General features: G+C 44.5%; 1 protein-coding gene across 16 annotated transcripts in view; it reads right to left on the bottom strand.

Annotated features, from left to right (window-relative positions):
- The window catches only part of LOC139584306 (neuronal cell adhesion molecule-like), a 173,977-nt gene extending 149,142 nt beyond the window's left edge, over positions 1–24,835 (bottom strand). For 9 of the 16 annotated variants that reach the window (XM_071415992.1, XM_071415995.1, XM_071415997.1 and 6 more), the window contains exon 1: positions 24,682–24,834. The gene's annotated coding sequence lies outside the window, so the exon portion shown is untranslated. Of the gene's footprint in view, positions 1–24,681 lie in introns of all 16 variants that reach the window. The other 7 variants (XM_071415982.1, XM_071415989.1, XM_071415986.1 and 4 more) reach the window with 1 other exon arrangement.
- Positions 24,836–26,609: the final 1,774 nt, after the last annotated feature.

Here is a 26,609-nt window from a genome sequence, read left to right as displayed (position 1 = left end):
GGATTGTGCCCTTCTGGGGAAAAAAATGGACAAAACCTATATTTTGGTAAATCGTTGACCCGAAACTGTGACCAAAGTTTGGTTTTGATGATCTAAAAAACACCTGGTTGATGGTGACAGAGGCTGATAGAACCTGCAACTTCCATTACCCATGAGGCATTGGGAACCCGGCCAGGGGTTGGTGGAGTGATTTGCATGGTCTTGTGGTCCTGTGTCGCTCCGTTGGTAAGACTGTGGTGCTATCAACATCAATTGGTTGCGGATTCAGTTCCCGCAGGGATACCATAGGGCAACACATACTACAAACGACTGTGTTCACTTTGGATAAAAGCTAAGTGGCGTATAGCTATGTGGGAGGCCAAGGGGCTGCAGGAGGTGAGGTGGGAGCTGTTGTTTATCAGTCAGCCAGCAGTGGTGATTGCGGGGGCAGTCAGATTAGGGAAGCACAGCCCTGCTATCACTCTCTCCCAGGGTTTGGTTTGGGTATACGTGACGGGGTAATCCCGGGGTAGTTTGACTCGAGGCGCCAAACGCTTAATGGGATTTGAACATTGAAGATGGGCATGGAGAATCCAATCAGAGCCCCCATGTTGTGAACCTATTCCAATCTGCTTAGTAACTAACTAGCTATCAGGGAACCAGTCCTCTGTTTAAGCAGATGTAGGAAATAGGAATCACAGGAAATTTTGCCATGAATTTAAACATACACACATACTGTATATGCATTAAAAAGTTCTATGTACTGTATCGTAAGTCTTAGCTTCAGGCTTTACTTTTGGTCTAGATACAGTAGAATCAGAAGAAACTCAACAGTAATCCATTTATTATAATAGTATATACTCTGCGTGTTGAAACTATCCATGTATCCATGTTCCACAACTGAAACTGGAGGGCACTATCTCCAAAACATCTGATGAGTTGTGTTTCAGAGTGAACCAAACAGCATATATACAGTGAGGGAAAAAAGTATTTGATCCCCTGCTGATTTTGTACGTTTGCCCACTGACAAAGATATTATCAGTCTATAATTTTAATGGTAGATTTATTTGAACAGTGAGAGACAGAATAACAACAAAAATATCCAGAAAAATGCATGTCAAAAATGTTATAAATTGATTTGCATTTTAATGAGGGAAATAAGTATTTGACCCCTTCTCAATCAAAAAGATTTCTGGCTCCCAGGTGTCTTTCATACAGGTAACGAACGGAGATTAGGAGCACACTCTTAAAGGGAGTGCTCCTAATCTCAGTTTCTTACCTGTATAAAAGATACCTGTCCACAGAAGCAATCAATCAATCAGATTCCAAACTCTCCACCATGGCCAAGACCAAAGAGCTCTCCAAGGATGTCAGGGACAAGATTGTAGACCTACACAAGGCTGGAATGGGCTACAAGACCATCGCCAAGCAGCTTGGTGAGAAGGTGACAACAGTTTCTGTGATTATTCGCAAATGGAAGAAACACAAAAGACCTGTCAATCTCCCTCAGCCTGGGGCTCCATGCAAGATCTCACCTCGTGAAGTTGCAATGATCATGAGAACGGTGAGGAATCAGCCCAGAACTACACAGGAGGATCTTGTCAATGATCTCAAGGCAGCTGGGACCATAGTCATCAAGAAAACAATTGGTAACACACTATGGCGTGAAGGACTGAAATCCTGCAGCGCCCGCAAGGTCCCCCTGCTCAAGAAAGCACATATACATGCCCGTCTGAAGTTTGCCAATGAACATCTGAATGATTCAGAGGACAACTGGGTGAACGTGTTGTGGTCAGATGAGACCAAAATGGAGTTCTTTGGCATCAACCCAACTTGCCGTGTTTGGAGGAGGAGGAATGCTGCCTATGACCCCAAGAAACCATCCCCACCGTCAAACATGGAGGTGGAAACATTATGCTTTGGGGGTGTTTTTCTGCTAAAGGGACAGGACAACTTCACCGCATCAAAGGGACAATGGACGGGGCCATGTACCGTCAAATCTTGGGTGAAAACCTCCTTCCCTCAGCCAGGGTATTGAAAATGGGTCGTGGATGGGTATTCCAGCATGACAATGACCGAAAACACACGGCCAAGGCAACAAAGGAGTGGCTCAAGAAGAAGCACATTAAGGTCCTGGAGTGGCCTAGCCAGTATCCAGACCTTAATCCCATAGAAAATCTGTGGAGGGAGCTGAAGGTTCGAGTTGCCAAACGTCAGCCTCAAAACCTTAATGACTTGAAGAAGATCTGCAAAGAGGAGTGGGACAAAATCCCTCCTGAGATGTGTGCAAACCTGGTGGCCAACTACAAGAAACGTCTGACCTCTGTGATTGCCAACAAGGGTTTTGCCACCAAGTACTAAGTCATGTTTTGCAGAGGGGTCAAATACTTATTTCCCTCATTAAAATGCAAATCAATTCATAACATTTTTGACATGCGTTTTTCTGGATTTTTTTGTTGATATTCTGTCTCTCACTGTTCAAATAAACCTACCATTAAAATTATAGACTGATCATTTCTTTGTCAGTGGGCAAACGTACAAAATCAGCAGGGGATCAAATACTTTTTTCCCTCACTGTATCTCCCGTTATCACAGAAGGATGTGTCCTAAGTAAGACATCCATTTTAATAACAACCAGAGGAAAAGAGATCAGACAACTTGCTGAGGACATACAGTCGTGTCTTTCTCTGGGACATACAGTTGTGTCTTTCTCTGGGACATACAGTAGAGTCTTTCTCTGGGACATACAGGCGTGTCTTTCTCTGGGACATACAGTCGTGTCTTTCTCTGGGACATACAGTCATGTCTTTCTCTGGGACATAGAGTAGAGTCTTTCTCTGGGACATACAGTAGAGTCTTTCTCTGGAACATACAGTAGAGTCTTTCTCTGGGACATACAGTCGTGTCTTTCTCTGGGACATACAGTCGTGTCTATCTCTGGGACATACAGTAGAGTCTTTCTCTGGGACATACAGTCGTGTCTTTCTCTGTGACATACAGTAGTAGAGGGAGAGGAGGGATAGATAGGCCACGCTCCAAATGGCACCCTGTTCCCTAGACAGAGTAATGAATATTCCACTACATGGACTCCAGAGGGCTATCTTCTGCTGTTTTATCATCTCCTAAAGACAGCAACAAGGTTCCTGGGAAAGATAAAAGAGGACATTATTCCACTTTTTCCAGGGAGGGGGAGGGAGGGAGGGAGAGAGGGAGGGAGATTAAGGTGGAGACAGAAAGAGATGCAGAGAGAGACAGAGAGAGAGAGAGAGAACGCGAGGGACAGCGAGAGAGCGAGAGAGCGAGAGAGTGAGAGAGCGAGAGAGACACACAGAGAGAGAGAGAGAGAGAGACACAGAGAGAGAGAGACACAGAGAGAGAGAGAGAGAGAGAGAGAGAGAGACAGACAGACAGACAGACAGACAGACAGACAGACAGACAGACAGACAGACAGACAGACAGACAGACAGACAGACAGACAGACAGACAGACAGACAGACAGACAGACAGACAGACAGACAGACAGACAGAGAGAGACACAGAGAGAGAGAGAGAGAGAGAGACAGAGAGAGACACAGAGAGAGAGAGACAAAGAGAGACAAAGAGACACAGAGAGAGAGAGACAAAGAGAGACAGAGAGACAGAGAGACACAGAGAGAGAGAGACAAAGAGAGACAAAGGGAGACAGAGAGAGGACGAGAACGTGGTGGATGAAGATTAGACAGTAATCTGTTCTCAGAGAAGCAATTGCTGCTTTATCTGTGTGGCTCAGCTATAAACTCAGATTATAAAACAGGTTTTCATAATTCTATAAGCGCTCCAGATATCATCCCCTCAAAAGATTGCATGTAAGGGAAATGGAAGCACATTAAATATGCAGCCATAACATAGATGAGACAGGACAAGAACTACAGTAGCTCATTGAGCTCTCCTCAACACACCCACAATCCAGTCTGTTATTCTACAGGACATTTGATTGAGGGTTTCCCTATGACCTCACTCGGACTTTAGTATATACAGTTGAAGTCGGAAGTTTACGTACACTTAGGTTGCAGTCATTAAAACTTGTTTTTCAACCACACCACAAATTTCTTGTTAACAAACTATAGTTTTGGCGAGTCGGTTAGGACATCTACTTTGTGCATGACACAAATAATTTTTCCAACAATTGTTTACAGACAGATTATTTCACTTATAATTCACTGTATCACAATTCCAGTGGGTCAGAAGTTTACATACACTAAGTTGACTGTGCATGTAAACAGCTTGGAAAATTCCAGAAAATGATTTCATCGCTTTAGAAGCTTCTGATAGGCTAATTGACATAATTTTAGTCAATTGGAGGTGTACCTGTGGATGTATTTCAAGGCCTACCTTCAAACTCAGTGCCTCTGCTTGACATCATGGGAAAATCAAAAGAAATCAGTCAAGACCTCAGAAAAAAAATTGTAGACCTCCACAAGTCTGGTTCATTCTTGGGAGCAATTTCCAAACTCCTGAAGGTACCACGTTCATCTGTACAAACAATAGTATGCAAGTATAAACACCATGGGACCACGCAGCCATCATACCGCTCAGGAAGGAGACGCGTTCTGTCTCCTAGAGATGAACGTACTTTGGTGAGAAAAGTGCATATCAGTACGAGAACAACAGCAAAGGACCTTGTGAAGATGCTGGAGGAAACAGGTACAAAAGTATCTATATCCACAGTAAAACGAGTCCTATATCGACATAACCTGAAAGGCCGCTCAGCAAGGAAGAAGCCACTGCTCCAAAACCGCAATAAAAAATCCAGACTACGGTTTGCAACTGCACATGGGGACAAAGATCGTACTTTTGGAGAAAAGTCCTCTGGTCTGATGAAACAAAAATAGAACTGTTTGGCCATAATGGCCATTGTTATGTTTGGAGGAAAAAGGGGGAGGCTTGCAAGCCCGAAGAACACCATCCCAACCGTGAAGCACGGGGGTGGAAGCATCATGTTGTGGGGTGCTTTGCTGCAGGAGGGACTGGTGCACTTCACAAAATAGATGGCATCATGAGGAGGTAAAATTACGTGGATATATTGAAGCAACATCTCAAGACATCAGTCAGGAAGTTGAAGTGGGTCTGGGTCGCAAATGGGTCTGGGTCGCAAATGGGTCTTCCAAATGGACAATGACTCCAAGCATACTTCCAAAGTTGTGGCAAAATGGCTTAAGGACAACAAAGTCAAGGTATTGGAGTGGCCATCACAAAGCCCTGACCTCAATCCTATAGAAAATGTGTGGGCGGCAGAACTGAAAAAGCGTGTGTGAGCAAGGAGGCTTGCTACCAAATTCTAATTGAGTGTATGTAAACTTCTGACCCACTGGGAATGTGATGAAAGAAATAAAAGCTGAAATAAATAATTCTCTTTATTATTATTCTGACATTTCACATTCTTAAAATAAAGTGGTGATCCTAACTGACCTAAAACAGGGATTTTTTACTAGGATAAATGTCAGGAATTGTGAAAACTGAGTTAAAATGTATTTGGGTAAGGTGTATGTAAACTTCCGACTTCAACTGTACTGTTAAATGTCCAACATCATTGAAGATCAGACTTTCCTCTCAATGACCCATTGTCACAAATGGACAAAGAAAAAATAAATCCTGAAAGTGGTGTATTTGTCCTCCAGAGGTGACATTGGGCGGCGTGCACTCTGTCATGCAGCAAGTCCTTTGAGTAACACGTCTGCAATGGTATCTCCTCTCAAAGTGTTACGGGTGTGTACTGGAGGCGAAGTCAGGTGCAGGATACCAGAGTGTAGTTAACAGGCTCACTTTTAATTCCGGTCCAAACGAAAGCACAGAATTACATACAACGTGCCCAAAACACGGAACATAAACAAAAGTCTGGCGCGTAACAAAACACACATAACATCAAAACAACGATGGCTAGAAAACCGGTGACGTCGATCGCCGAAAGCCGCCCGAACAAGGAGAGGAGCCGACATCGGCGAAAGTCGTGACACAAAGAGAGTTCTGAATATAGGATCAGTTTAGCCTTTTAGATCATAATGAATATGATTATATGGACAGAAGGGACCTGATCCTAGATCAGCACTTCTATTCTGAGATGTTTTTTGAATATATTGCCAGTGTCCTGTGGGACCAGGGAGCTGGACCAGAGAGGCCCCTTGAACCAGCCAACCTCCAAGGCATGTTGTCCATTGGATCTGGTTAAAACTGGAATCTATTCCTTTCGACCTCGGCCAGGACTCAGATATCACAGCTGACCAACGGAGGGATGGAGGCTAATGACCATGGAGAACCATGGAGAACATAATGGTTAATAACTAACTCATATGGCATTCCTTTTGTGTGGTATGGATATTTTCTTTTCACACCGTCCTTTTCAGCACGGTTCCAGCAACTATGATGGATGCGTAACCAGGCCAGCTCAGTATAGCTTGGTTTGGCTCGGCTCAGTAACACGAAAAGCCCTTAATGCATCGTCCACCTCTGTCTCGAATCTGGCTCTTGCCCAGAATTGACCCCTAATTCAGAGCTGTAAAATTTCATAGCGTCTGACCGGATCACAAGGGCACATTGAAATGACTTCCAACCTACATACCAGACAGACAGATAAGCCCTGGTGCCCCAGACAGAACTCTCTGCCACACTCGCCATTTGATTGGGTTATCAGCCCAGCAGATAAATGACATCGCCACACTACCCTCCATCCTCTCCTCTTCACTGCTGGGGCCAGAGCAGGGAATTATCTTAGTGACAATGACGTTCTTTCAGAGCCACCAAAGAACCAATCTGAGCTGAGAAGCTGAGAGGGAAGGAAGAGGACTAGAGACACAGAGGAAAGAGATCCCAATGATTGCTGTTCCACTGTAGTGTGTTTGATCTAAATTGCTCTGGCGTAGGAATGTATTCCAGTCAACTGGCTGTGTCGCCGTGGCTGTTGTCGCCGTGACTGTTGTCGCCGTGGCCTGTTGTCGCCGTGGCTGTTCTAGGACAGGGAAGGAGGGCTGTTGTAAGACAGGGAGGGAGGGCTGTTGAAAGACAGGGAGGGAGGGCTGTTGAAGGACAGGGAGGGAGGGCTGTTGAAGGACAGGGAGGGAGGGCTGTTGTAAGACAGGGAGGGAGGGCTGTTGAAGGACAGGGAGGGAGGGCTGTTGAAGGACAGGGAGGGAGGGCTGTTGAAGGACAGGGAGGGAGGGCTGTTGTAAGACAGGGAGGGAGGGCTGTTGTAAGACAGGGAGGGAGGGCTGTTGAAGGACAGGGAGGGAGGGCTGTTGAAGGACAGGGAGGGAGGGCTGTTGAAGGACAGGGAGGAAGGGCTGTTGAAGGACAGGGAGGAAGGGCTGTTGTAAGACAGGGGGGGGGCTGTTGAAGGACAGGGAGGGAGGGCTGTTGAAGGACAGGGAGGGAGGGCTGTTGAAGGACAGGGAGGGAGGGCTGTTGTAGGACAGGGAGGGAGGGCTGTTGAAGGACAGGGAGGGAGGGCTGTTGTAGGACAGGGAGGGAGGGCTGTTGAAGGACAGGGAGGGAGGGCTGTTGAAGGACAGGGAGGGAGGGCTGTTGAAGGACAGGGAGGAGGGCTGTTGTAAGACAGGGAGGGAGGGCTGTTGTAGGACAGGGAGGGAGGGCTGTTGAAGGACAGGGAGGAAGGGCTGTTGAAGGACAGGGAGGGAGGGCTGTTGAAGGACAGGGAGGAGGGCTGTTGAAGGACAGGGAGGAGGGCTGTTGAAGGACAGGGAGGAGTGGCAGTGGCAGACCACGTGTAACAACACCTGCACAGGATCGGTACATCCGAACATCACACCTGCGGGACAGGTACAGGATGGCAACAACAACTGCCCGAGTTACAACAGAAACACACAATCCCTCCATCAGTGCTCAGACTCTCCGCAATAGGCTGAGAGAGGCTGTACTGGGGGCTTGTAGGCCTGTTTTAAGAGAGGCTGGACTGGGGGCTTGTAGGCCTGTTTTAAGAGAGGCTGGACTGGGGGCTTGTAGGCCTGCAGGTCATCACCAGACATCACCGGCAACAATGTCGGCTGTGGGCACAAACCCACCGTCACTGGACCAGACAGGACTGGCAAAAAGTGCTATTCACTGATGAGTCGCGGTTTTGTCTCACCAGGGGTGATGGTCAGATTTGCATTTATCGTCGAAGGAATGAGCGTTACACCGAGGCCTGTACTCTGGGGTGGGATCGATTTGGAGGTGGAGGGTTCGTCATGGTCTGGGGCGGTGTGTCACAGCATTATCGGACTGAGCTTGTTGTCATTGCAGGCAATCTCAACGCTGTGCGTTACAGGGAAGACATCCTCCTCCCTCATGTGGTACCCTTCCTGCAGGCTCATCCTGACATGACCCTCCAGCATGACAATGCCACCAGCTATACTGCTCGTTCTGTGTGTGATTACCTGCAAGACAGGAATGTCAGTGTTCTGCCATGGTCAGCGAAGAGCCCGGATCTCAATCCCATTGAGCACATCTGGGACCTGTTGGATCGGAGGGTGAGGGCTAGGGCCATTCCTCCCAGAAATGTCAGAGAACTTGCAGGTGTCTTGGTGGAAGAGTGGGGTAACATCTCACAGCAAGAACTGAAAAATCTGGTGCAGGCCATGAGGAGGAGATGCACTGCAGTACTTAATGCAGCTGGTGGCCACACCAGATACTGACTGTTACTTTTGATTTTGACCCCATCTTTGTTCAGGGACACATTATTCCATTTCTGTTAGTCACATGTCTGTGGAACTTGTTCAGTTTATGTCTCAATTGTTGAATCTTGTTATGTTCATACAAATATTTACACATGTTAAGTTTGCTGAAAATAAACGCAATTGACAGTGAGAGGACGTTTCTTTTTTTGCTGTTTATATTTTTGGTTATTAAAAAGATATTTCACTATACCTCCCTAGATGGTATAATGATTATCTACACAGTTTTTTGTCACATAAACTGAAATTAGGTAAACAATTTGAATTTTAGCAAACAGGAAACGGCGGAGCTGCATAGTGCACCTTTAATACATCAAGTTGTAAACAGTTCTCTCCGGGATAGTAAAAACAACATTCCTAATGCCAGCTCTACTCTCTACCTCTTCTTTTTCTCTCTATCCTTTCTCTTCTTTCCAGTCACTAACTGCTACAGGCTTGGAGTTGGTAGGTATGCTGGTAAATGTCCAATATTTTTTAAATTAGAAAAACAAATACATATGGGAATATGGGATAAAATACACCAAGCTGTTAACAGTCCTCTTAGGCATAGAGAAAAACAACATTCCTGGTGCCAGCTCTACTCTCTCCCCCTTCTCCCTCCGCTGTCCTAACTGTGGCAGCACCCTCGCCTGAGAGAGAAGAATTCTCCATAGCTGACAGAATGCATCCCAGCAAACATGTCTAATGATAATTTTTCTGACGCTGGAGATGATTGGTACGTTTAAATGTTCCTCAACATGTGACCTGGGAATCTGGATGTTCGATTGGGTGTGGTGAAAAAAAATGGGAGTGGCTTTACTGTGGGACAAATTTTTATGACTAATGGGTTTTTGACCTCAATCTTCTCAAATAATTTTGAAGCCCTGGAGACACAAAGATTATGGTGGGGTATGTATTAAGCTTTTAAACAACATGCGTACTACAGACAGGGATGAGAACAACAGGAAAACAGCATCCAGATCCAGCTTTGTTTTGAAGAAAGATCAAAAGGGACATGGACTGGAACATTTATCTGAGGTTGAATGGTGATGGAGGGATAGGAGAAAATCTCTGATAGATTTGCAGTAGGATTTGTTTATCATCCCATGTCTTTTGTCTCTTACCCCAAGGGGAGAATTTTCCCAGGTTTCCCGTGGCTGTGTTTGGGGGGTTTAGGGGATGAAAAAAAGAAAGAAAGAAGGAAGGAAGAAAAGCTCATTGGTTTCAGCAGCTTGCCAGCTATCCAATCATCCCAGTCGGATTAAGAGCCCTTCAGTAGCGGAGGCTGAGCCCTTGACATGGTCCCTAACCCTGGACCGGGGGGGCAGAGTGGAATGGACACACACACCACACACACACACTCTGGGGGGGGGGGGGCTGGTGGAGTGTAAAAGGCAGTGGTATTAGAGAACCAGGACCTAAATGAGTCACAAGGGTCAGTCGGCCCCCTGAACCATAGCAAATCCACTTTGTCACCTTTATTCACGAGCTGACAGCTAAGTGTCTACCGACCATCTTGTTACATCAATCAGTGTTGCATGTGATGGGTCTAGGTGGATGAAACGAATCCTCTTATTCAACCTTTATTTCACCAGGTTGTCCCATTGAGGTCAGGTTTTAGAAAAGACCTATTTTTCAAGAGATGAAGCTGAGCTGAGCTCTCTTCTGCTGCTTATGCCACAAAACTCCACACAGTGATGCGGTGTAATGTTCCACTACGCCATAGTGCAGGGTTCCTCAACTGGTGGCCGGCGGGTCACATTTGGCCCGCGGGTGATTTTATTTGGGTCCCCATGTTTTATTAATTTATTATAATGTTTTATTTTTTATAATTTTTATTGTTGGACATAAAATACTTAAAACACCAGGAAATCAGCTCCAAGTGATTTTAATATTGGAAATCTGTTCCCAACGATTTCCACGCATAATAAAGAGACATGTGATCATACACAAATGTAAGCAAGGTTTGAAATTATTATGTTTTAGTCAAATATTATATATGTTTGGGCTTCTTGTAGTCAATTTGCAGTCTATACATTATTAGTCATTATGTTCCCGGTCCCCCGACCATCCGCTCAAGAAAAAATAAATAAAATCACCTCGCGGCTGAATATAGTTGATGATCCCTGTCATAGTTTACATCCAGTGGTAATATAACATCCATTCAATAAGAGACAGAAACCACAGAGCATGGCCGTGTGGAAAGAAGCCGTGGCCAGTGGGTTTAATGTACTCCTATTTTGGCAGGACAGGCTCTTTAAATCTCAGACATGAAAAGCGGGTTAAGAGCTGTGGTGGCATATTTGCTGAGCAATTAGACAACACAAATGGGCCAAGCCACTATACCAAGAGAGAGGGAGGAGGAAGAGGGGAGGTAGGGCGGAGGAAGGAGGGTGATGGGTTCTTCTTAAGCCTATGCAAATCTAGGAAGAGAGCATGGGAAGGTTCTCGTGAGCGTTCAAGTACACACTCTCTTTCCCAAAGCTCCTACTTCCACAGCCATCATACTGCTAGGGCTAAGGCAGCACTCCTGACCTGTCTGTTCCAATGGGCAGACTAGAGGACAGCGTCAGGCAGCTCCTGTGGCATTATTCCACTGTGACCCTCTTCAGAGCAAGTGCCCATTTCTTACAGACATCTGCCATCCATGCAGGATACTTGGCAAAAGCCTTGGGCGGGGGCTGAGGTTGGGTATGGGGTTAGGGCTGAGGTTGGGGATGGGCAAAGGTGGGGCTGGGGTTGAGGTTTGGGCTGGGGCTGAGGTTGGGGCTGGGGCTGGGGTTGGGGCTGGGGTGGGGCTGAGGTTGGGGCTGGGGTTAGGGCTGAGGTTAGGGGTTGGGGCTGAGGTTGGGGATGGGGTTGGGGCTGAGGTTGGGGTTGGGGCAAAGGTTGGGGCTGGTAGCAAGGTTGGGGCTGGGGTTGAGGTTTGGGCTGGGGCTGGGGCTGGGGCTGGGGCTAAGGTTGGGGCTGGCTATGGGCTGAGGTGGTTCTCCTCCACTATATAGGATATCTGATCTCTTCATACAAATATCCCGATCTTCTCTTCCAGCCAGTGGCCAGGCTTCTATTGTACCCCAGACTCCCTAGTCCCCAGCCCTAGCCCTGACCCAGCAGCACCCCCCTACTTCACAAGAAAGGCTCCAAGAACAACGGCCCAGCCAGTGGGGACGGGGCGAAAACAGACACCCTTTTGTTCCCCTTTCCACTTCTCAGCGTTCCACTGAGGTGCATGATGCATCACAGCTTCCACACCCCCCTCCTCTCATCCTCCTTTCCTTCTTCTTCTCCCCTCCTTTACAGTGGGTGGTAAAAAAGCAACTTGTGAGGAGGACACAGACAGACTCACAGACTAACAAGCACAGCCCCCCCATCACAGAGAATAAATTTGGTAACTCAGGTTTCGAAGAATGAATCCCCAAGTTAGCTAGCGGCCTAGAAGCTTAAGTGGTTTACGATAGGTTGTTGCAATCAAAGATGGCGGGTTAGCTTAACCTGACAACTTGGTCTCTAATGGAGGGGAGGGGGAGAGAACTTAGAACATAAAACCCACATCACATTCTATTATGCTCAGATTCCTACCCCCCCCAACCACTTCAAAAGGAGGCTTTCTGCTAGTCGAAACCTAACAGTCCATTTGAACAGAAAAGAGCATCGCTTCGCCTTTCTTCTCACTGAGGAGTGTAATAACCGAACAAGGGGAGGGCGATAAAATTGTATCCTGGGGTAACCTTGAGCAATTGGGTCGGACGGCTATAATGGTGTAATAACCTGACATAATAATTCAGTCACAATGGGGATACTGCTGCTACTGCTGCAACTGCTATTACTGCTCCTACTGCTGCTGCTACTGCTGCTACTGCTGCTACTGCTATTACTGCTATTACTGCTGCTACTGCTGCTATTACTGCTGCTACTGCTGCTACTGCTATTACTGCTGCTACTGCTATTACTGCTGCTACTGCTGCTACTGCTATTACTGCTGCTACTGCTGCTGCTACTGCTGCTACAACTGCTATTACTGCTCCTACTGCTGCTGCTACTGCTGCTACTACTACTGCTGCTACTGCTGCTACTACTGCTGCTATTACTGCTCCTACTGCTGCTGCTACTACTGTTCCCACTGCTGCTGCTACTGCTACTGCTGCTACTGCTACTGCTGCTACTGCTCCTACTGCTGCTGCTATTACTGCTGCTACCGCTGCTATTGCTACTACTACTGCTACTGGTACTGCTACTACTACTGATGCTGCTGCTGCTACTGCTGCTACTGCTACTACTGCTGCTGCTACTACTATTGCTGCTACTGCTACTACTACCACTGCTACTACTGCTACTACAGCTGCTACTGCTGCTGCTACTGCTACTACAACTACTGCTACTACTACTACCACTGCTACTACTGCTACTGCTACTACTACTGCTACTACTGCTACTACCACTGCTACTGCTACCGCTCCTGCTACTGCTGTTAATACTGCAACTACTGCTGCTACTACTACCACTGCTACTACTGCTACTACTACTACCACTGCTACTACTGCTACTACTGCTGCTGCTCCTACTATTGCTGATACTGCTACTACTGCTGCTACTGCTGCTACTATTGCTGCTACTGCTACTGCTACTGCTGCTACTACTGCTGCTACTACTGCTGCTACTGCTACTACTGCCGCTACTACTACTACTGCTACTGCTACTACTGCTACTGCTACTGCTGCTACTACTGCTGCTGCTGCTGCTGCTGCTACTACTACTACTGCTACTGCTACTTATACTACTGCTACTACTACTGCTACTACTGATGCTGCTATTGCTGCTACTGCTGCTGCTGCTACTACTGCTACTACTACTATTGCTACTACTACTATTGCTACTACTACTGCTGCTACTACTACTGCTGCTACTGCTACTATTGCTACTACTACTACTGCTGCTGCTACTACTACTGCTGCTACTGCTACTATTGCTACTACTACTACTGCTGCTACTACTGATGCTGCTACTGCTACTGCTGCTACTGCTGCTGCTACTGATACTACTACTACTACTGATACTGATACTACTACTACTACTGCTACTACTACTTCTACTACTACTTCTACTACTGCTGCTAATGCTGCTGCTACTACTACTACTGATGCTACTACTGCTACTACTGATACTACTACTACTACTGATACTACTACTACTACTACTACTGATGCTACTACTGCTACAACTACTACTAATACTGCCGCTACTACTACTACTGCTACTGCTACTACTGCTACTGCTACTGCTGCTACTACTGATGCTGCTACTGCTGCTGCTGCTGCTACTACTACTGCTACTGCTACTACTGCTACTGCTACTGCTACTGCTGCTACTACTGATGCTGCTACTGCTGCTGCTGCTACTACTACTACTACTGCTACTGCTACTACTACTGCTACTACTGATGCTGCTATTGCTGCTACTGCTGCTGCTGCTGCTACTACTGCTACTACTACTACTACTGCTGCTGCTACTGCTACTATTGCTACTACTACTGCTGCTGCTACTACTGATGCTGCTACTGCTACTGCTGCTACTGCTACTGCTGCTACTGCTGCTGCTACTGCTGCTACTACTACTACTACTACTACTACTGATACTACTACTGCTACTACTACTGATACTACTACTAGTACTACTACTACTGCTACTACTACTTCGACTACTGCTGCTAATGCTGCTGCTACTACTACTACTGATACTACTACTACTACTGATGCTACTACTGCTACGACTACTACTAATACTGCCGCTACTACTACTACTGCTACTACTACTGCTACTGCTACTGCTGCTACTACTGATGCTGCTACTGCTGCTACTACTACTACTGCTGCTGCTGCTACTACTACTTATACTACTGCTACTACTACTGCTACTACTGATGCTGCTATTGCTGCTACTGCTGCTGCTGCTACTACTGCTACTACTACTATTGCTACTACTACTGCTGCTACTACTACTGCTGCTACTGCTACTACTACTGCTGCTACTACTGATGCTGCTACTGCTACTACTACTGCTGCTGCTGCTACTACTACTACTACTGCTGCTGCTGCTACTACTACTACTAGTACTACTACTACTGCTGCTGCTACTACTACTACTGATGCTACTACTGCTACTACTGATACTACTACTACTACTGATGCTACTACTGCTACTACTACTACTACTGATACTACTACTACTGATGCTACTACTGATACTACTACTACTGATACTACTACTACTACTACTGATACTACTACTACTGATACTACTACTACTGCTACTGATACTACTACTACTGATACTACTACTACTGATACTACTGATACTACTACTACTACTACTGATACTACTACTGATACTACTACTACTACTACTACTGATACTACTACTACTGATACTACTACTACTGATACTACTACTACAACTGATACTACTACAACTACTGCTACTACTACTGATACTACGACTACTACTACTGATACTACTGATACTACTACTACTACTACTGATACTACTACTACTGATACTACTACTACTGATACTACTACTACAACTGATACTACTACAACTACTGCTACTACTACTGATACTACGACTACTACTACTACTGATACTACTACAACTGATACTACTACAACTACTGCTACTACTACTACTGATACTACTACTACTACTGATACTACTACTGCTACTGATACTACTACTACTACTGATACTACTACTGCTACTGATACTACTACTACTACTGATACTACTACTGCTACTACTACTGATACTACTACTACTACTACTACTACTACTACTACTACTGGGGAGATCATAAAGCTGACTTACTGGCCAGTCCTGTTATGCCATCTAACCCTAACCCTAACCCTAGCAACCAAACAAAAGTTAATAAAAGGTATTAAAGAGCAGATTTATAACACTAGCATATATAACTTTGGGCTGCTACCACAGCTAGAAGGGACCAAGGCTGACCAGTGACTGACTGTTCACTCCTGTAGCCCTGCCATCTGTCCTAGCAACCAAACACTGTCCTGGCCTGAGATGCTTGACCACAGAGTCACATAACTAACTAGGTAATAAACACACATAGACCAAAACACTACTATATAAAACTAAGGAATAGACTTGAGACAGATAAAACATGAATGTATGCGAGACGAGCGCACATGGTTTTGGGATATTACACTTTGAATGAATATAGCTCCGGATATCGTACGTGTTTTCTGTCTGGAACAACGAGCCAAACAATATCCTGATACTTGATGTTGATGTAATGAAAGGTTACACAAGGAACCTTGAGAAGAATGCAGTGCTGTTTACAGCAACAGTGAGAGACGTCTAGCTAACAACCAAAATAGAATGTTTCTAGTCGAGACAATCATGTCTGAGTCAGTCCAGTATCAATCTGACATCACAATGCATGGATCAACTAACAATCGCCTCTTTTTCTAAGTCATCAGTCTTCATCCTTTCATGATAATTGATTCCAGGTCAATGATGTAAGCAACAACAGTTTGTGTGCAGCTGTGTGGAGAGAGAGGCGAGGGCTCACAGGAACCCGTCACTCCCCATTAGGACCAGTGGCTAACCAGGTGAGAAACTCTATTTGCACTCCCCAGCTTGCCACCACTCAGGTAGGGGTGTGTGTGTGTGTGTGTGTGTGTGTGTGTGTGTGTGTGTGTGTGTGTGTGTGTGTGTGTGTGTGTGTGTGTGTGTGTGTGTGTGTGTGTGTGTGTGTGTGTTGTGTGTTGTGTGTTGTGTGTTGTGTGTTGTGTGTGTGTGCATGCCTGCCTCTCTGTACCCAGTGGTGGAAAAAGTACCCAGTTGTCATACTTAAGTAAAGTCCTTAATAGAAAATTACTCAAGTAAAAGTGAAAGTCACTCAGTAAAATACTAGTTGAGTAAAAGTTTTAAAGCATTTGGTTGAAATGTATTTAAGTATCAAAAGTAAATGCACAGAGCATTCGGTAAGTATTCAGACTCCTTCACGTATTCCACATTTTGTTACATTACAGCCTTTTTCAAAAATGTATTTTACAATACCCCCTCGACACTATCCTGTCTCGGAGCTCTATGGACAATTCCTTTGACCTCATGGCTTGGTTTTTGCTCTGAAATGCACTGTCAACTGTGGGACCTTATATAGACAGGTGTGTGCCTTTCCAAATCATGTCCAATCAATTGAATTTACCACAGGTGGACTCCAATAAAGTTGTGGAAACATCTCAAGGATGATCAATGGAAACAGAATGCACCTGAGCTCAATTTCGAGTCTCATAGCAAAGGGTCTGAATACTTATGTAAATAAGGAATTTCTACAAACCTGTTTTTGCTTTATCATTATGGGGTATTGTGTGTAGATTGCAAATAAAACAAAAATATTTCATCCATTTTAGAATAAGGCTGTAACGTAACAAAATGTTGAAAAAGTCAAGGCATCTGAATACTTTCCGAAGGCACTGTAATTTCTAAAATACACTGTACTTAAGTATCAAAAGTAAAAGGATAAATCTTTTAAATTCCTTAGACAGTATTAAGCAAACCAGGCAGCACCATTTTCTAGTTTTTATTTTATTTACGGAAAACCATGGGCACACTCCAACACTTATACATAATTAACAAACAAAGCATGTGTTTAGTGAGTCCTCCAGTTTAGAGGCAGAAGGGATGTGTGTGTGTGTGTGTGTGTGTGTGTGTGTGTGTGTGTGTGTGTGTGTGTGTGTGTGTGTGTGTGTGTGTGTGTGTGTGTGTGTGTGTGTGTGTGTGACCATGCACTTATCTTGATAAGTGCATGTATTGGAACCTTTCTTGTCCTGCTAAGCATTCAAAATGTAACGAGTACTTTTGGGTGTCAGGGAAAATGTAACGAGTACTTTTGGGTGTCAGGGAAAATGTAACGAGTAAAAAGTACATTCTTTTCATTACGAATGCAGTGAAGTAAAAATAGTCAAAAATATAAATAGTAAAGTACAGATACCCAACAAAACTACTTAAGTTGTACTTAAAAGTATGTTTACTTAAGTACTTTACACCACTGTCTGTACCCATGTATACATTTATTAAAATATCTGGCTTTTTCAGCTCCAGGTAACAGACCAGACAGACTGACAGACAGACTGACAAAGACAGCCAAGCAGCAGAGAGACTAGAGAGAGGGGCATTCTTAACACTCGCACAGTGGTCCCCACAGAAATAAACAGAACAGTAATATAGGGTCTGTGTCCCAAATGGTACACTACTCTCAACATAGTGCATAACTTTAGACCAGAGCCCTAGGAATAGGGTGTGTGTAATGGGGATAGGGTGTATTTGGGACACACCCTATGTGTCTCTATGGTGGTCCTCCTAATGAGACATCCATCTGGTCCCACAGCGACGAGGACAGGGGTGTGACAGAGACTCTGGACTAAAGCACTGTCACTGTGACGCCTGCCTGGCTCTGTGGGAGAACACAAGCAAGCGCTCTCACACACACACACACACACACACACACACACACACACACACACACACACACACACACACACACACACACACACACACACACACACACACACACAGACAGACCCAGACCGTGGTGACACTAATGGATGTACATGGGCCTCTCTTACTCCACTGTGGTTACTAACATCAGAACAGTAGACATTCAGATCATTGCGAGGCATACAGGCTACATTCAGATCATTGAGAGGCAGACAGGCTATATTCAGATCATTGCGAGGCAGACAGGCTACATTCAGATCATTGAGAGGCAGACAGGCTACATTCAGATCATTGAGAGGCAGACAGGCTATATTCAGATCATTGAGAGGCAGACAGGCTACATTCAGATCATTGAGAGGCAGACAGGCTATATTCAGATCATTGAGAGGCAGACAGGCTATATTCAGATCATTGAGAGTGTACTTTCACTACCTGACTGACTAACTTGTGAGGACATACTGTAGTGTATTACTAAATAAGGTAATGTACTGTATATATCCTCAGCCAGTATGTAGACGCCCCTTCAAATTTGTGGAGTTGGCTATTTCAGCCACATCCGAAGCTGACAGGTGTATAAAATCGAGCACACAGCCATGCAATCGCCATTGACAAACATTGGCAATAGAATGGTCCGTACTGAAGAGCTCAGTGACTTTCAACGTGGCACCGTCGTAGGAAGCCACCTTTTCCCCCCCCCCTTTTTTTTCAGGGGGAGGATCAGCTTTGATATTGCGGATAGACTGTTGCTTCCATCAATGTAATTGTCTGCAACATTTCCAATCCACCATATATTTTGGGGGTAAATATATATATCTATATACATACATACATATACCCATATATATACAGTGGGGAGAACAAGTATTTGATACACTGCCGATTTTGAAGGTTTTCCTACTTACAAAGCATGTAGAGGTCTGTAATTTTTATCATAGGTACACTTCAACTGTGAGAGACGGAATCTAAAACAAAAATCCAGAAAATCACATTGTATGATTTTTAAGTAATTAATTTGCATTTTATTGCATGACATAAGTATTTGATACATCAGAAAAGCAGAACTTAATATTTGGTACAGAAACCTTTGTTTGCAATTACAAAGATCATACGTTTCCTGTAGTTATTGACCAGGTTTGCACACACTGCAGCAGGGATTTTGGCCCACTCCTCCATACATACCTTCTCCAGATCCTTCAGGTTTCGGGGCTGTCGGTGGGCAATACGGACGTTCAGCTCCCTCCAAAGATTTTCTATTGGGTTCAGGTCTGGAGACTGGCTAGGCCACTCCAGGACCTTGAGATGCTTCTTACGGAGCCACTCCTTAGTTGCCCTGGCTGTGTGTTTCGGGTCGTTGTCATGCTGGAAGACCCAGCCACGACCCATCTTCAATGCTCTTACTGAGGGAAGGAGGTTTTTGGCCAAGATCTCGCGATACATGGCCCCATCCATCCTCCCCTCAATACGGTGCAGTCGTCCTGTCCCCTTTGCAGAAAAGCATCCCCAAAGAATTATGTTTCCACCTCCATGCTTCACGGTTGGGAGGGTGTTCTTGGGGTTGTACTCAACCTTCTTCTTCCTCCAAACACGGCGAGTGGAGTTTAGACCAAAAAGCTCTATTTTTGTCTCATCAGACCACATGACCTTCTCCCATTCCTCCTCTGGATCATCCAGATGGTCATTGGCAAACTTCAGACGGGCCTGGACATGCGCTGGCTTGAGCAGGGGGACCTTGCGTGCGCTGCAGGATTTCAATCCATGACAGCGTAGTGTGTTACTAATGGTTTTCTTTGAGACTGTGGTCCCAGCTCTCTTCAGGTCATTGACCAGGTCCTGCCGTGTAGTTCTGGGCTGATCCCTCACCTTCCTTATGATCATTGATGCCCCACGAGGTGAGATCTTGCATGGAGCCCCAGACCGAGGGTGATTGACCGTCATCTTGAACATCTTCCATTTTCTAATAATTGCGCCAACAGTTGTTGCCTTCTCACCAAGCTGCTTGCCTATTGTCCTGTAGCCCATCCCAGCCTTGTGCAGGTCTACAATTTTATCCCTGATGTCCTTACACAGCTCTCTGGTCTTGGCCATTGTGGAGAGATTGGAGTCTGTTTGATTGAGTGTGTGTACAGGTGTCTTTTATACAGGTAACAAGTTCAAACAGGTGCAGTTAATACAGGTAATGAGTGGAGAACAGGAGGGCTTCTAAAAGAAAAACTAACAGGTCTGTGAGAGCCGGAATTCTTACTGGTTGGTAGGTGATCAAATACTTATGTCACGCAATAAAATGCAATTTAATTACTTAAAAATCATACAATGTGATTTTCTGGATTTTTGTTTTAGATTCCGTCTCTCACAGTTGAAGTGTACCTATGATAAAAATTACAGACCTCTACATGCTTTGGAAGTAGGAAAACCTTCAAAATCGGCAGTGTATCAAATACTTGTTCTCCCCACTGTATATATATATATAAACATTTATACATATACACATTTATATACATACACATATATATAAACATTCATACATATACACACTTTTTTTTATTTTTATATACCTATATTATTCCCCACAAACCCTACACCCCTCCCCCAATTGGAGTAAACTAATAAACAATAACACTTAGGCTTCTACCTTCAGTTTATACATCTTATACACATTTTACAGACACAATCTATTTTACAATAGTTATATTTTGTTTGTTTTTAGTCCTTCCTCTATTTCTGATATCCATCCAGTATGATTTCTATTTGTAACTGTGCTATTTCACAACATTTCTAAACCTATATACATTTTACAGACCCCGTATGTTTTAAATTGGTTATCTTGTTGTTATTAGTCCCACCCTTCAGCTCCATTCAACCCCTCCCATCTATCTCTCAACACCATCCATTTTGGATTTCTATTTGCCATATATTTTTCTACTGTGCTGTGATGCTTCACAAAAGTAATGAACCTTTCTATTCTCATAGCTTCTACAGATTGTAAAATAATTATTATATTATTGATCGATTGACTTTTCAAATGACCCAGTATTGCTATCTGCAGCATTAGTTCTAGGTAAATGTTGCAATTCTTCAGCCATTCCTGGACCTGTGACCAAAAACGAGCTACATATGGACAGTACCAAAATAAATGATCTAATGACTGCTTCCTCGCAGCATAATCTACAGAGCTGGGAACATTGTATCCCCCATATAACATTCTATTGGTTGCAATAATCTTGTATAATAATTTAAATTGAAAAATTCAAAGTTTTGAATTTGGCGTTGTTTTGCGTTTCAATTCATAAACCATCGAAAATCTCTTCCACCTTTCCAACAAGCCAGTTGGTCATATTTCTGCCCTGCTAGAGCAGCCAACTGTAAGTGTTGTTATTGTGAAGTGGAAATGTCGAGGAGCAACAACGGCTCAGCCGTGAAGTGGTAGGCCACACAAGCTCCCTGAACGGGATCGGCGAGTGCTGAAGCTCGTAGCATGTAAAAATTGTCTGTCCTCGGTTGCAACACTCACTACCGAGATCCGAAATGCCTCTATAAGAAATGTCAGCACGGAGACATCAGCTTCATGAAATGGGTTTCTGAGGCCGAGCAGAAACCCAGATCACCATGCGCAATGCCAAGTATCGGCTGGAGTGGTGTAAAGCTCACCGCCATTGGACTGGAGCAGTGGAAATGCGTTCTGTGGAGTGATGAATCATGCATCACCATCTTGCAGTCCAACGGACGAATCTGGGATTTGGAATGAGATGTTCGACAAGCAGGTGTCCACATACTTTTGGTCATGTAGTGTACCTCCAAAGAAAGCATCAGGAACTGCATGGTCAGAAGCAAAACTGTTTAGTTGACTACTCTGCCTTTACTAAACGGACACACATTTATTTAACCTTTATTTAACTAGGCAAGTCAGTTAAGAACAAATTCTTACACATGCATAAGTGTGATTCCATGATGTGATTCAATAGCTCCGAAGTGAACCATCTTGGCTCTAGAAATGAACCATCTTGGCTCTAGAAATGAACCATCTTGGCTCTAGAAATGAACCATCTTGGTTGTAAGATCCATACTCATTGTCCAGTCTCTGGGGAGGGGGAGTTGGTTCACAAGCTACCGCCTGGCAGACGACTGGCTGGAAATAAAGAATGAATCACTTCTCACAGAATTGTCTGCGTGTCACGACTTCCGCCGAAGTCGGTCCCTCTCCTTGTTCGGGCGGTGTTCGGCGGTCGACGTCACTGACCTTCTAGCCATCGCTGATCCATTTTTCATTTTCCATTGGTTTTGTCTTGTCTTCCTTCACACCTGGTTCCAATCCCATCAATTACATGTTGTGTATTTAACCCTCTGTTTCCCCTCATGTCCTTGTCGGTGATTGTTTGATTTTATGTTATGTGCAGTTATGCTCTGGTGTGCGAACGGGTTTTGAACCCACTTTTATTATTTTTGTATATTTTGGTTTTCGTAGTTTTGTGAGCACTTATTAAACGACTCCGTTTTTACCAAGTTAATTCTCCTGCGCTTGACTTCCCTGCCACCAGCACGCACCCATTACACTGCGTGCTTCACCAGCCCACAAGGTGGAATAAGTGGCATTTTCCCATCGCTCTAAGGCAGGGTTCTCCAACCCTGTTCCTGGAGAGCTACCCTCCTGTAGGCTCCAACCCCAGTTGCAACTAACCTGGTGCAGCTGATCAACCAGCTAATTATTAGAATCAGGTGTGCTAGATTAGGGTTGGAGTTAAAACCTACAGGACGATAGCTCTCCAGGAACAGGGTTGGAGTTAAAACCTACAGGACGATAGCTCTCCAGGAACAGGGTTGGAGTTAAAACCTACAGGACGGTAGCTCTCCAGGAACAGGGTTGGAGTTAAAACCTACAGGACGGTAGCTCTCCAGGAACAGGGTTGGAGAGCCCTGCTCTAAGGACTGGCCACTTCCCGGTCATCATTTGGCAACTTCCCGGTCATCATTTGGCAACTAATATTGACTTGGTTCTGGTACCCCATGTATATAGCCAAGCTATCATTGACTTGGTTCTGGTACCCCATGTATATAGCCATTGTGTATTTATTATTATTATTATTATTATTGTTTTTTTGTTTTTTTTTACTATTTACTTATTTTTTTCTATTATTATTATTATAAAAATATATATATATTGCATTCTGCGTTGTTGGAAAAGCCCGTAAGTCAGCATTTCAGTACTCACTAGTCTACACCTGTTGTTCACGAAGCACGTGACAAATAAAACGTTGTTTGAATAGGTAATAAACAGAAAGAAGGGCAGTTGTTCAACCATTTTTGTCTCTCTCTCAGAGTGAATGGATGACGGCATATGGTGGGTCAGGGAGTTATCTACTTGGGGAGATGAACAATAGTCTGCTTACACTGAATAAACATTCATAGAAAGTGTGTCACATTTAGAAGAGCCGGCTACAGACAATAAAACCATTAGTCATTCATTATTAGTAATTAGCATTGTATTAATTGGACTGACGGAAAAGTGAAAGTGGCGCGTGTTTGGGTGTGTGTTTGTTTTGAGTGTTTGTGCATGCATCTGTGTGTGTGTGTCTGGAAAGTGAACGTGGTGCTTGTTTGTGTGTGTAGGGAAGAATGGGGAAAGGGGTCATTGGATACACTATGAATGAATGGAGCTTGTCTGACAAGGGGACAGAGACAGAGTGGAAGAGGTTGGGTACATGGGTGGGAATGTAATTGCAGTAATGCATTTGTTCGGCTTGAATGTTAACGTCTCAAATAGCCTACACGACACATCTCCGGGGAATATTATAATGACATTTTTGTATTATAGTTACATTTTGAGAAAATAGAGTAACCTGTATATTGTTGTCAATTAAACGAAATAACAATTTGATTTGTACAATTATATTTTGAGAAATCGTATTATGTGTGACATTTCTCATGTGAAACATGTGACTTGATTTCGAACAACTGACAGGTCCAAATATGCTCCAATCACCAGAGTTATGTGCGTATAAACGTTTCACACATTACGCATTACATATTGGCCACTGCACTGCTCCGTCTCTCTCTTCGGTTATGTGATAACAAGGATTCGTGAAAACCTTCAGTGAAGGTAAATAACATGCCTGTCACATTTTGGGTAAAGTGTGAGTCGGGTTGACTCTATTATTTGATAACCAGCCATAGCCGACTAAATTAACAAATGATGCCAGGGCAAATCGAACACTTGCCAGCTGTCCACCGGACCAGCCACACAGATGCACACACATATGTACAGGGCTGTACACCTGTTTTGAGTAACATACCACATTTCTGTAGGTCTACCACACAAGATGTAGCCTAAATACTGTTCTCTGTCAATTTCTACACAGCGTGTCATTTCATTGCGTCCGGCAATTGAATGCGCCAAATTAGTTTTTGCATCCATCCCTTGTTCCCATGCATAAACTACTCAAGTGAATGACAGCGACATCCGACTCCGATCCTGTCTTTGGGTTGTTATGGCATAAAAACATGATTTACTCACCTAACCTGCAGTCTCTGTGGTGCACTCTCTCTTCCAGGTTCTTGCAGTAGGCTAGTAGACTGATATATTTCCCCTGTGTGTATTTTCGTTGGTGCTCGGTTTGTCGGTTGAGAGACTCGATCTCTCTATAACACCAGTTCACAATAGCGCATGAGCCGCGGCACCTTTAAAGCGCGCGCACTGCAGCGCCGCTGCCGACAGATGGTGGTTGAACACTGAATCATTTTGTCAAAATAGGTTTCCATCATTTTGTCAAAATAGGTTTCCAAATTCAAAATATGTCCCGCTGTTACTGTCAACATCACAGATGGGGTACAGCTGTATGGGGTAAACGATCATGTAAGCTAAACTCATTTTACATGCTGCGTTTTATAAATGATTCCCTGTTACTATTGTTTTATTCCTCTTCTTGAAATTAGAGGGGTGAGTGAAGTGCTTTGCTATACTTTCACCATTTTAAAACTTTTGTTTGATTCATGCATACCGATGTATTATAATGGAAGTGCGCAAACAAAAACAACATTCACCATAAACAGAAAGTAAGATGAGGTTAATTCCTTCCCCTTCAGGCATAAACAGTAGGCCTATACATTTGTGCCTTTAAATGATTAAGTCTCCTAAGAAAAATGTTCTGAAACAGAATGCATCATATCACCAGCAGGAGTGAAGCTACAGTGTGATCCAAATGGTACCCTATTCCCTACATAGTGCACTACTTTAGACCAGAGCCCTATGATCCCTGGTCAAAAGTAGTGCACTATATAAGGAATAGGTTGCCATTTGGGACACATGCTGACTCTGAGCTGCTTCCTAGCTGTTCAGCCATCAGCAGAACCTTTTAGGCTATCTAGTCCTAATGGCAGGAAGCACTAATGTCTCCATCACCTCCCATTGTCCTGCTGTCTCCCCTACCGTAGCCTCCCATTGTCCTGATGTCTCCTCTACTGTAGCATCTCATTGTCCTGATGTCTCCTCTACTGTAGCATCCCGTTGTCCTGATGTCTCCTCTACTGTAGCATCTCATTGTCCTGATGTCTCCTCTACTGTAGCCTCCCGTTGTCCTGATGTCTCCTCTACTGTAGCATCTCATTGTCCTGATGTCTCCTCTACTGTAGCCTCCCGTTGTCCTGATGTCTCCTCTAATGTAGCATCCCATTGTCCTGATGTCTCCTCTACTGTAGCATCCCATTGTCCTGATGTCTCCTCTACTGTAGCATCTCGTTGTCCTGATGTCTCCTCTACTGTAGCCTCCCATTGTCCTGATGTCTCCTCTACTGTAGCATCTCATTGTCCTGATGTCTCCTCTACTGTAGCATCTCATTGTCCTGATGTCTCCTCTACTGTAGCATCTCATTGTCCTGATGTCTCCTCTACTGTAGTCTCCCGTTGTCCTGATGTCTCCTCTACTGTAGCCTCCCATTGTCCTGATGTCTCCCCTACTGTAGCATCTCGTTGTCCTAATGTCTCCTCTACTGTAGCATCTCATTGTCCTGATGTCTCCTCTACTGTAGCCTCCCATTGTCCTGATGTCTCCTCTACTGTAGCATCTCATTGTCCTAATGTCTCCTCTACTGTAGCCTCCCATTGTCCTGATGTCTCCTCTACTGTAGCATCTGATTGTCCTGATGTCTCCTCAACTGTAGCATCTCATTGTCCTGATGTCTCCTCTACTGTAGCCTCCCATTGTCCTGATGTCTCCTCTACTGTAGCATCTGATTGTCCTGATGTCTCCTCAACTGTAGCATCTCATTGTCCTGATGTCTCCCCTACTGTAGCATCTCATTGTCCTGATGTCTCCCCTACTGTAGCCTCCCATTGTCCTGATGTCTCCTCTACTGTAGCCTCCCATTGTCCTGATGTCTCCCCTACTGTAGCATCTCATTGTCCTGATGTCTCCCCTACTGTAGCATCTCATTGTCCTGATGTCT

Source organism: Salvelinus alpinus, chromosome 9, assembly GCF_045679555.1.
Source record: "Salvelinus alpinus chromosome 9, SLU_Salpinus.1, whole genome shotgun sequence".
Classification (NCBI taxonomy): domain Eukaryota; kingdom Metazoa; phylum Chordata; class Actinopteri; order Salmoniformes; family Salmonidae; genus Salvelinus; species Salvelinus alpinus.
Note: the sequence above shows the minus strand (reverse complement) of the source record. Positions and strands in the feature narration are given on the sequence as shown.